The sequence below is a fragment of the Panulirus ornatus genome, chromosome 53 (assembly GCF_036320965.1).
Source record: "Panulirus ornatus isolate Po-2019 chromosome 53, ASM3632096v1, whole genome shotgun sequence".
NCBI classification, from domain to species: Eukaryota; Metazoa; Arthropoda; class Malacostraca; order Decapoda; family Palinuridae; genus Panulirus; species Panulirus ornatus.
In genome coordinates, this window is record NC_092276.1 from 3,804,369 (window position 1) to 3,816,553 (window position 12,185).

Sequence of the window (12,185 nt, forward strand, 5' to 3'; positions counted from 1 at the left end):
GTGTGCAGAAGATGGGAATATGGAAGACCCGCTAAAGAATCGAGACTTGGAGATTATGTTCCCGTTGGTTTAAAGAAAGTGTATGTAAGACGGGAGAGGAGCACTCGCCGTGTTAGCTCACAGTTAGGGTATGAGAAAATGGAAAGGTAGAGACGTCCTACCCCCTCAATCTCAAGGCGAGGCTGTTCAGCCAGCGCAACACCACGGGCGTCGTATGGTTAACTTACGAGAGACGTATGGAGGTAAAGAGATCAGTGCCAATTCTGGCACCTGCGGGTGAGAGGATGATTCCGCTCAAATTTCTCTGTTCTCTTTGAACATTGAAGATCAGCTGAAGAGGGTTTACCCTTGCGTTTGCCTTAATTGACTTAGGAGGCCCTGTATCCACACAGGTCAGGGCTACTCCAAACTCCAGTGTTGGATAGTTTGTCGGTCGACTAAGCTGTTGGAGGCCGCATCCCCCCGTAACCACCATAGCCAGTCTGTAGTACACTTTGTAACTATGTATTCAGGGTCGTCTTTAATTCCCAGCTTTGTATCCCTGATTTTTTATTACTTCATAGCATCAAGAAGGGAATATCCCTCTCGGTAAATATAGTCGTAGTGAATGGACTGTAGTGTTAAGAAAAGGATGGGAGCCTCATCTATTTTTTCATTTTCATTTTGTGACAAACTAGATAAGACACGCGTTAGAGTTGCATTTTTTATTTGTTTAAGAATGTCTCCTCTTCATTGATCTGTCAAGCCCCTCTCGGCACATAGAAGGATGGGGCGTAGCCATTCCTCTAGACCCGTCCCTCGGTTGTTTGAGCATATTCAGCATTTCCTGTTTAAAAGAGTGTTAAGAAATGATTTAGCAGCACACCTCGCTTGCACATCCCCAGTCAGAGTACGGTTTTAAAGCTGGACCATCTTCTCTGTCATATCCCCCCCTCCCCCCACGTCATTTGAGCCTTCGGGGACGAACGAAACGCTGATGGTGTATTTCCCTGAGACTTGCAAAGTTCTTTGGAGACGTGGTGGCGATGAAATGATGGTGTATTGTATATATATACTTCCCAAGAAACCAACCGGTCACATAGCGTAATATCTTACCGGCCGGAGTATCTGGCTCAATTTTTAAAGACGTGTTCATGAAGGGAAGTGAACGTACTCCTTTGTCTTTCCCTTTTTTCTCTCTTCTTTTGCAGTTATGACCAACACCAGTACAAGAAGCACCATCTTTTATGGGCGACATTAGGAATTGGTGTTGTAATCTGGGCCAGTGGGAAGATAACAAAAACCTGCAGACAGACACAGTCTTTCATTTGCTACTTAAAACCGGGATGATGTTTAGTAAGAAGAAACTCTCATTTCCCCGGCAGCTGCAAAAATTAAGAAGTCAGGTCACAGATCGTATGTAAGATGCATTCGCGCCTGACCCAAACACGGAGGTGTGTCAAAGATACATTTATGATGTCAGATGAGCCCGCCAGTGGAATACACAACGAACCCCAGTGTCAAATCAAGGAAGATGATGGCTTGAGTACCAGGTTTTGAGGCAGGAGAGGAGGGCCATTAATTAATGACCCCTCGAAGTTTTTTGTGTACCCTCCAGACTGGCCGACTCCAGTATGTGTTCGTCAGCTAATGAAATCCTTTGGAATTAACGAGATGGATTGTGTCAGAAGGTCTGTTCATACGCATATGGTTGTAGTGAAGTATCTGGGTTGCTGTGACTGGTTATAAAACCCTCACTCATTATTCGCTTAAGTGCGAGAGAGATGCATCACTATAGGAAGGTGCAGCTTCTAATGTATTTACCGAGAGTCGTTTGGAGAATTCACAGGCACGGAGAACTATGCGAACTTGAGGGAAAGAGGGAGTAGGGTGGCCACGGGAATAGCTAGGGAAGCTGCGAAAACATCTTTGGCGTAAACATCCCAGGCCCGAGGCCGTTCAAATACTAGGAGGGTGAGTTGCATCAGTATGCAAGTATGAAGAGAGTAAGTGCTCAGAAAATCACCATCATCATCATCATCATCATCATCATCTTTTTGTTGACAATGTCCGCAAAGTCAACCCGACTATTCTTTTAAAAAATGCACTGATTTGTTGTGTTGTCCCCGTGCAGTTAATGTCACCCGACGTTTATTACTTAACAGATCTTTTGTACACGTATCATCGAAGGTGATGGGATGATGTCTGTTTGTATGCGATACTTTCTTCGGCCCTGACATGAAGGCGTAGCTCAGACTTATTTCCTTGAAGATTATTAGTTCATTTTTTGGCCACCAAGAAGACGTGGTGAATTATAGCCATAGTTATTCGGGATCTTTTTTTTTTTTGTGGTGCCGATTACAAATGATTAAAACGAGGTAGTGAGAAGGCAAGCATATTACTCTTTTCCCGATGCCGGCATCGGGCAGACCCTGAGCTCTGGAATCATTTTCCAGTAAAATAAAAAATGAGTTCTCTGCTGGCTGGCGCTGTGCTGTGGATTTTGTTCCCAGAGAGTCGTGGGTCACACTGTTCTTTTCATTTGTTTTGGTAAACGTTTTGTCTCACACTGTATTTTCATATTCGTAATATACAGCAGGATGTCATAAAGAATTTAGATTAAACCATAATATTGAAACTAAATGACTCTCTAGAGTATCCAGATTATTTATTCCCTCCTCGATGATAACTTAATTATTAAAGTGATAATTAAGGGTGGGAAGCTGTGGATAAGGTGGGGTTTGTTTGCGCGGCACCTTTTTACATTTGCTCGTTGTCAGAACCTCGTTAGGGCCCAAACCTCCCTGCTGAAAGGTGGGCTGGCTCGACATGGCCCAGCAGGTCCACGCTCTCAGGGTACGTGCTGACGGAGGACAGAACGGGGGGGAGGGGGTGTTCCAAAGGGCTTGGCGAGCAGGCACGCCCTGGCCCTCGTGAGTCGTGTCCCTCGATGTTTGTTGAGGGTTTACCGGTCTAGTGTTGTGACGTTGGATGTCATTGCCTAGTATGCTGGAAGCACGGGGAATGTGGACGTGCCCGGAACACATATGGTGTAATGACTGGTTTATTTGCATAGAGTGAAGCAGATGTGCAAACGGTTTTTGGGTGTGTATAGCTGCTGTTTGTGTGTGGTGTTCCCGGTGTCACACGTTTCTCTCGTTTATGTGTGTTCCTGTTTACGCGTACCCCGCGACTTGCTCTGTTGTCTGTTACCCTTGCATTATAATCGTCACGTTTCTCGTGGTGGAGGAGGAGCAGTGTTAAAGGTTGGAGTGTAGAGTCGCCATGGGGAAAAACACTACTGCACCGTCAGTATCAGTCCCCGGGGCTGCGACAGCCAGCATGGTCGTCCAGCAGTGGACTGTCAGCACTAGACAAACGTAAATAAAGCGGGAGTTTTCTCTGGTAACACGGCTTGTTTGTACGGCAGTGTAGGGCAACCACCCCCCCTGTCTCTCGCAGCAGACCCACGCTACTACTGTCCCTGTCGCTACTCTGCCTTCTCCCCTTTATGCTTGTTTCCTCCTATGGCCTCCATCTCTTATTCTACTTGCTCGCAACCTCTTTCAGAGCCAATAAGTCCCATCTTTTATTCTCGTCTCCCTCCTTGCCTTCCTCCCTTCTCTTGCTCTCATTCGTGTCCTCCACTTCTCTTTCATCCCGTTAGTGGACAGAGAGCCCAGCCTCCCATCTCTAGATCCTTCGTTTTTCTTCCCTTGGCTGCACTTCTGCTCTGGCTCTGTCTGTCTGGTTATTCGGCCGGGGAACTTTCCATACATGTGTCACCCGTAAAGGAGGGAGATAATGTTGTGGTTGGGATGTTGAAGGTGGGGGGGAGGTTTTGTCTTAGCTTACACATAGTGTCGCTGCGACGTTGCTGACGCTCTTTTGTGAGCTCGTGTGTTCATGCAGTAGGATTTGTGGGTTTGTGCTTTGTTGATGCAAGTGTTTTTGGACTTATGCTTTGTTGATGCAAGTGTTTTTGGACTTATGCTTTGTTGATGCAAGTGTTTTTGGACTTATGCTTTGTTGATGCAAGTGTTTTTGGACTTATGCTTTGTTGATGCAAGTGCCGTGGGTTTGTGATTTGTTGATGTAAGTGTTGAGGGTTGTCGTTACTCAGAGGCGAACTTGCAGTTGATATCTGCACTGATCAACCAATCGACAGAGATGTATCACAGCTGCATCCAGGAATGAGGATGGCGCGAAGGTGCCGTGTATATGTATACCATACCTCATGTGTAGCTTTCAGAGGCTCATGTACCCAACAGCTGACTCTCAGATCACGATGTGTTGTTGATGCTCTGGCTGTTTGCTGCTGCGGTCTGGAGTACCGTGGCTGTTAAGATGATTATTGAGTGATCATAAGGTCAGCTGAAAATTCAGGGTGTGTGCCGACCTACCTTGTTTTTAGTGGAAGCTTTTGTTTATAACTAGAAGTCTGTGTCGCTTGGAGACGCGATATTTTGATATGTTGTTGTTGACCTAATGCGATTTATATAATAATTGCTTAACATTAGATTTGACCTTATTTTGCAGTTGGTTCTTTACAGTAAGGGCTTCAACCTGGTTTAGTTCTAGTGGTGTGGCCACTACCTTTGGCTTTCCTCTTATATTTTTGGCCAAAAATTTCCCCCCTGTTGAATATCAGTTACAGTGGCATTAGCAAATTAAATTTCGTTGGTATGAATATGTAGATGACCTTGTTATTTAATGACCTATACGCAGCCGCATTTATTATGAAGGGTCGTAGTTGTGATGCTGCACCATTCGCTGTCCTCTCGTCTCCCTCCTCTCCCCCACGTAACAATGGGGAAATGTAATTTCTCATAGAGGTGGTGTGTGTGTGTGTGTGTGTGTGTGTGTGTGTGTGTGTGTGTGTGTGTGTGTGTGTGTCGTCATCTCCAGGTTGACTGCCCATGGTGCGGGAATCACCCTCTTCTTCCTCGTCATCATCATCCTCATTTCCACTATCGTTATCGCTGTTATCATCATCTCCATTATCATCACCGTCATTGTCATCCATATCTCCATCATCTTCGTCATTCTTGGAAACAGGATCCTGCATGATCCCTCCCACCAACTAGCCAGCCATTTTGATTACCACCACCACCACCACCACCACCACCACGCTGACGACTTGGGCATTACTGCACAGTGACGAAGACCACCTCAGTCCCCCCACCTGAAACATCTCATTCCCTTCAGAAAACATTATTACTCACCTTGTGAGCTACACGTATCAGTCATCCTCCCTTCCCTCACCCTCTACACCCTGACAAGTCCATTAACAGCATGTCCATGCATCTCGCTCTAGGACTGTTTGAGTTTTTTTTTTTTTTTTTGTGTGTGTGTAGGAATACGTCTGATAAAATTCCTACTGCATTCCATGGAAAAATTCCGAAGTTTACACCATGTTGACATAGCCTCCGTCCTTAAGGGAGCGAAGGTATTCCCCAAAAAGCTACTAACCATTATATCCTTAAGTACACATGCCAACAGGGTTGTTTGAGAGAGCGTTAGGAAGGAAGTAAGTAAGACGAGTCATCGTGACGACCTTACGTCCCCTCCTGGGATGTTAACATACCTTTATCTGGTACACCCCAAGTGGCACAGTGGGGAGAATCCCTTTCCATTAACGTTGCAAGTGACTTCTACCCAACCTCAAACTTGCTTGACGACGTTGCCGAAGTCCAATTTGTCGTGAAACCTGCACTTGTGTCTTGAATATGGTTAGATTTCTTTCTCGCTACGAATGAGGGGATCTGGTCAGTGATGTTGCCGTTGAGGAGGAGTTTGGAACTAGACTTATTTAGCGTAGAAGAAGAAAAAGTTTAATAAGGTTGATTTGATACAGGCGTTTGCAATGATCATTGGGTCTTAACAGTCTTGAATTTAACTGTTGTTTAAGGCTGGATCAGCTCGAATTTCGTTTGTAGTGATAGATAAAGTTTTACTTCGAATGAGGCAATCTATCTTTAACAGGATTGTTAACATGTTAAATGATTTACCAATATGAGTAGTTGAAATCAACTCCATAGATTTATACAAAGATGCTTGATGAAAATTTAGCTTTAGGTTCACAACTGACTTTATTTTGCTCCTTCTTGGATTGTAAAGTTTCCAGGTACTTTATTCAGTGCTTCTGATCTCTCCTGCTATCACAGACAGCCTCGAAAGGAGCCATTGGTATGTTGCTGTTTGCTCTCCCTTTGTATTCCTTTGTACCTGAGGACAAAGAGATTGTTGATTTTTATCTACTCAGATAACGTAAAGTTCCTCGACAAATGCGATCTTGGAGATAGCGCATGAAATAAGACGAATGCGATGGTCGAGATAAGCCATGCAGTTGGTGCGAAAGGACAACCCCACCCCTCCATCTCCATATCAACATACGTACGCTCGTCTGATATTTACCTCAGCTCAGTGTATCAGGTCATATCATCTTTTGCCGGATGACAGGCGTTAATTGTCATGGCAGTTTCCTCGATTGAAAGACACAGAAAAAACCCTTTTGTTGATCAGTCTGAGTGGTTTGGATCCATATCTTAACACACACACACACACACACACACACACACAGCTGGGTGTGGAACCTTACCTTACCTCACGATAATTTCTGGAGGTTTTCTCTCCTCGCGGCTGGGCCTGTGACCGAGCTACCAACTGCTGCTTTTGCACGTCAGATGTTGGTCTGCGCTCCAGGTGGAGGGTCAGTCTGCGACCAAGCTCGCATCGTTCGGTCTACCGTTAGCATGGCAGGATATTGGTGGCAACGTCTCGTGTATTATATTTGTCAGGATATCATACGTCTGCCTTAGCACTTAGAGGAATTGAAAATTCGGGGTTCCCTAGGTAACTTTAGGGAAAAAATCACATAACCCTCCAAGGCTAGTGATGCTCAGCCTTCCAGTAAACAGAAATATCGTAATGTAGGTGGACTTCTTTACGTAAGGACTCGCCATTTTCTTCGTGGCTGTATGAGATCAAGGATGCACCGGTTACCCAGGAATGAAAACTGCAGCAGTATGGAACAGTCTGATGCACCACTTGGTCTGCAGGGAAGCCAAGTCACGTGCCTCAGAAATCACCATAGATAGTATGGTAGCGAAGTGGTGTTGTGAAAGTAGGAGTGCGGGTGACTGTGAGGATGGTGATGAAGTTTGAGGATGACAGTGAAGATGTGAAGGATGAGGAAAGCCGTGGATGATGGTGAAGTCTTGGAGATGGGTAATGCTGTGGAGTATAGTGAAGCTGAAGGTGAGGGTGACTTGATTTTTTTTCTTTTTATTCTTTCAGCTTGAAGCTGCGAATGTGTTAAGCTTGTGTGGATGATAGTGAGGTAAAAGATGATGGTCTAGATAGGGATAGTGACACAGCACGATGATTAGGATGAGCATAGCGAGGCCGTGGGTGATAGTGACCGCTGGGTGAGGGTGGTGGTGGTGGTGGCAGCGGCAGGTGAGGGTAGTAGTGAGACAGGTCCATCCTCTCCACCAACACCAACACACGTTTCAGGTGGTGGCACCTTCGCACCGTCCTCCCCATCACCACCGCCAGATTAATTCCCTCCCTGGCGTCATCATCATCGCTCTCCTGCCTGGCTGCTCATCAATTTTCCTCCCGATCTACAACGTGTACTCAGCTCCATTTAATTCTCACTCCCCGCCCCGCGTCTTTTCCTCTCTCTTCGCCAGCCTTTTCCCTCCCCTCGCCACTCGTTCCATCTCTTCACTACGCCTGCCGATCGTTCTCATAACATCCACCCCATCTCCTCTCCACTACCTTACGTGCTGCTCCGCCCCACACTCCACTCCACTTTCTCACTCCCAGTGGTGTACTCCCACACCACTACGACGCCCTTCCCATTACCCTCCCACTCGATGTAGGTCCACCTCCACTGTAGAGATCCGTCCTCCATCTTCCACGCCCATCCCACTGTCTCTCCTCTCCTCCTCCCATCGTACCCTGCTTTACACTCACCCTCCTTCTCCCCCGCATCCTCCCACACCAAGCTGCACCCCTTTCTTCCCACAACCTCACACCCCTCACCCCGCGTCCCTTCCTGCCGTCGGCCTGTTGGGGAGGATCGGGACGGCTACCCACCAAATTATACGATCCTTGGGCGGTGTTCCTCGCAGTACATTGACAGTCCGATTTGTTAGGGTGACACCGGGTGATTGTGGCGGTGACGCTGATGATAGTGCCGGGGGACCCTTATAGGCTCCGCCAACCACACCAGCTTTTTTAGATGATGAGGGGGGCAGGCAAGGAGGAACAGGGATAAGGACGGGGATCTTTTTTTTTTTTTTTTATCTAAGTGTGGCCTCAGCGGTCGACAAGGGTTTAGGGGTCATGGCAGACGTCGGAGCTGTCTTTGGACTTGGGATAAGCGATCGTTTGGACTGTGTTAAGGATTGTTGAACGGGTTGTTTGGGCTGAAGAGTGTTAGAAGGGGATGTTAATCAGTGTTTATAAGAGTGAATGAGTAGTTAGAAGGGGTAGTTTGGATGTGGGGAGAGGCGACAGGGGTGTTTAGAGTGATTAAAGGTGTTTTAAGAGTTTAGAATAGGTCAGGGAAGAAGCTGGGCAGAAATCAGAGCTCCTGGGGAAAGAGTATGAGGCAGTTTCGATGTTTGTGGAGTTCAGAAACAAGCTTGTTCCCCCGCTACCCATGTTGACGCGCAGACACTCAGTGGCCGGCGTTGTTGACGTTAGCAGTGTGGCTGAGTAGGTGGATGTGGCTGTTGGTAGGTCCACCTCAGGCGATGGACGGATGGGAAATGGATACGTGGGAGCCATGATAAAGCGAGGGAGAACTTGGTCATGGTGACGAGAGCGTCGTGGGTGACTGAGGGAAGGATTCGTCGAGCAGAAGAGATGGAGGTGAGTGCAGTGAAGGAGGAGAGATGTCAGCACCAACGACTGACACGACATAAGTGGACCATCAAAGGTGCATTAGTCGGGGATGTCATGGCTGTGCTTGGGGTGTCGGTGGGTCCATTAGGTCGACAGGCCGTCGTAGCTCAGCCCACCGTAGACCAGGTAAGAGTAATCGTAAACACCCGTCGGGGGAGTGCCTTTGCTCACCTTCCCGATAACGTAATCTTTTGACTGGGTGGTTCCTGGAATGTTAGGCTCGAGTTGAGCGATCATTTTTGACCCGCGCGCGACTCTCTAAAGGAAGACAAAAGTGTTTTGAGGTTGCATCTGAGCATCGTTGATTTTACGGCTCCACGGAAAGGCAGGATAAAGGGAGGTTGAGGTATATAGATACCTGAGGGTTGTAGGAGGTAGCGACGGTGTGGGGCTGACACCGTCGCGCTTTTAGCATCCAGACCTTTGGTGGCGGGTGAGGAAGGGCGTATACCTCAGCCAGCAACACACGTGGTTTGAAGCTTGTGTTGGCGGAGGCTGGAAGGTTCATCACCTTGCTAGGAGGGACGGGAGGGGTTGGGGGATGATGGGAGGAGGGGGAGTTAGGGGCGAAGGATGGGAGAAGCGTGATAGGACGACCTGATTATCAGGGGATGACCCGATGGTTTAAGTGCTGGGACAAGACCAGTCTACCCGGAGGAGACGCCGACGTTATGAACTTCTCTTGAGGATAATCCTCAACGCAGGCCTCTCTCCCAGCGCCGCTACAGGTGGAGGATGCGCGGTGCGTTAGAGGTCGAGGCGGAGTGCTCAGGAACTTGAAGAAGATGTGGGTGCGTTAGAGGGCGAGTTGGAGTGCTGAGGATGTAGGGTGCGTTAGAGAGTAATGTGCAGTGCTCAGGAGCCTTGAGGATGAAGGGTGTGTTAGCGGGTGAGCTGTTTGTGGTCAGGAGCCCGAGCATGTAGGTTGTAGTCTTAAGGTTAGGTATGAGTGCATGGCAACCTGAAGTAGTTACGTAGGATGTAGTTGGTGAATCGCTACCTTCAGGATCTGCGTGTGGCTTGGGGCAGGAGGCTATATACCAGGTGTACAGTGCTCGGACATTGTGAATGTGAGAGGCCCCTGTCGTGTACGGCAAGGGGGAGTCGGGGGATGGGAGTCGTAGGTACCCTCCCCGGGGACCCTGCCTCTGTAAGGACCGTAGGGAGCAGGGGGGGGGGGGGGGTGGAGAGTTAGAGAACACTACAGTATCGATTTCTCTTTATGTACCCAGAATTAAACGCTCTGTTAAAGTAGTTTTAGGGATTTTCCAACATGTCTAAAGGTACGTGATGTTGGGAAGGAGAGGAGATGCGGTCGGGGAAACTGGTCGTGGAAAAGAAAATGTTTCAAAGGATTCCATCCTGATCCTGCTGCTGGGTGTAGCGCATCGCAGCCATGGAGCTGCAGGAGTCTCTGGATGGAGGTTCCTATGGTTGTTTTATAGTGTGTGTGTGTGTGTGTGTGTGTGTGTGTGTGTGTGTGTGTGTGTGTGTGTGTGTGTGGTAGCATTTTCCAGTTATAGTGTAGTTGAGGGCAATTAGCGGGAGCACCGCGCTGTCCTGGTGCACGAGGAAGCCAGCCTCCTACGATTTTTTGGAGGGGAAGACAGGCGATTTTTTGGGGGTGTTAATGGACACGCGTGCACATCTTTTACTCCCACCTGCTCTGGGGATTACCCCAGTACCCATTGCGTTACCCGGGGTCCGCGTCAGTAAAGGATCGGTCTTCGTGGGTCTTGAAGAACTTTGTTCTCTGCCTGAACAGGGCGATCTTTCTTCGCGGGACCTCTGGCCAGTCGATCTTCACGGGACCTGCTGGACATTAAACCAGCTGCTTCTCGACGTCGGGTTATTTTCCTCGACTCTGAAGTGCTGGACGGTACGAGACGTTTGTGGCCGGAGCTGATGCACGGATACAGAGTGCTCTCGGAGACCTCCTGGCAGTGATTGCTGCAAGTAGTGGCCAGTGACCGATCGTCCCCATGGAGAGTGTCTGCCTTCTGAGTGTGTGGTAGGCGTTTGTCAGCTCGGTGACCGGGCGGTGTCTGCATTGTGAGTGTCAGATTAATGTCTAACTGGTACATCGCTGGGCAAATTTATGCTAATCATTTGGGGTGGCGGCACTCGACTGCGACTTGGCGAGCGCTGGGGTTGTAGATGCTGGTGTTCCCTCTCTGTTGTGTTGCTGTGTCGCTGAGGGTGGTGGGTGAGTGGCAAGATGAAGAAGCAAGCCGTAGTCGTGCATGAATGCACGTTGTGTATAAATGTCATGGAGTACCTATCATGTCTGCTTGTGGTGATCGTGTATATTTCTTTTGTATGTATTTGAGTAAGTTGTGTGTATATTTACCTATAATTTGTCGCAAAAATCTGTGAATTCATCCTGAACCACCCATACTGTGGGTCCAGTTAGGATGCTTCTCAGGTATTTGGGGAGTAAAATGTCAGTATATAAGAAACGTTAACACACATCTTGGTATGTGACGGCAAGGGTAACATTTGTATTCACTGATTTTTTTGGCGTTCCATCTGGCAGTGTTGCTGGGTATGAGGTTCATCTGGATGAGAATGCAAGCAAAAATCCATGCATGATCGTTAAGGTTTGAGGAGAGTGCACAGATCCCTGTGTGGTTGTGAGTGATATGGGGAAAGTGCGCAAATTCTTGTAGGGTTGTGAGTGGTATGAGGAGACTTGCTTGCGTGGTCGTGTGGGTCCTGTGAGTGCACGAGAGTGCATTGTGGTTATGGGTGGGTTGTCAGAACAACTTTCGTAGACACAGTTCGTAAGACTAGCCTGGTACCAGGTCCCTGTATGGTCATAGCTGGTGGAGGATTACCGGTGTATGTGGGCGGGCCCGTGGTTACCTAGCTGACACCCATCCATCACGCCCCTCGTAATGTTACTCCCCTGGTCCTGTGTCCTCGAACGCAGTCACACCTAGTCTGCCAGTGTCCCCGGCCGCAGTCACCTTGGTCTGCCAGTGTCCCCGGCCATAAGATATTAAACAAGGTGGGGTCCAGTACGCCACCTTGCGGAGGACCAGAGTATCCCATGTTGTAGCGCCTTGGTCTATTGTCCCCGCTCTGCCTCGTTGTCGAGCACGTCTGCCCACCCCTTTCCCATGCCCTGCCCCAGGGCCTCCCATTCCTTCAGTCCCCCAGAAACCCTGCCTTGCATCCACCGAATCCCGATCAGACGTAATCTGTACAGTTCGTGGTGGATATTCATGACGAATGTTGATGATGATGATGGCTTTACACTTCCTCGGCTTGTCAACCACCCACTC

General features: G+C 48.4%; 1 protein-coding gene across 6 annotated transcripts in view; it reads left to right on the top strand.

Annotated features, from left to right (window-relative positions):
* LOC139765190 (plexin-B-like) overlaps positions 1 to 12,185 on the top strand; it is a 538,550-nt gene that overhangs the window by 26,111 nt on the left and 500,254 nt on the right. The window contains exon 1 of one of the 6 annotated variants that reach the window (XM_071692471.1): positions 8,731 to 8,865. The exons of the other annotated variants lie outside the window; for them this stretch is intronic. The gene's annotated coding sequence lies outside the window, so the exon portion shown is untranslated. Of the gene's footprint in view, positions 1 to 8,730; positions 8,866 to 12,185 lie in introns of those variants that run through there. 6 annotated transcript variants of the gene reach the window in all.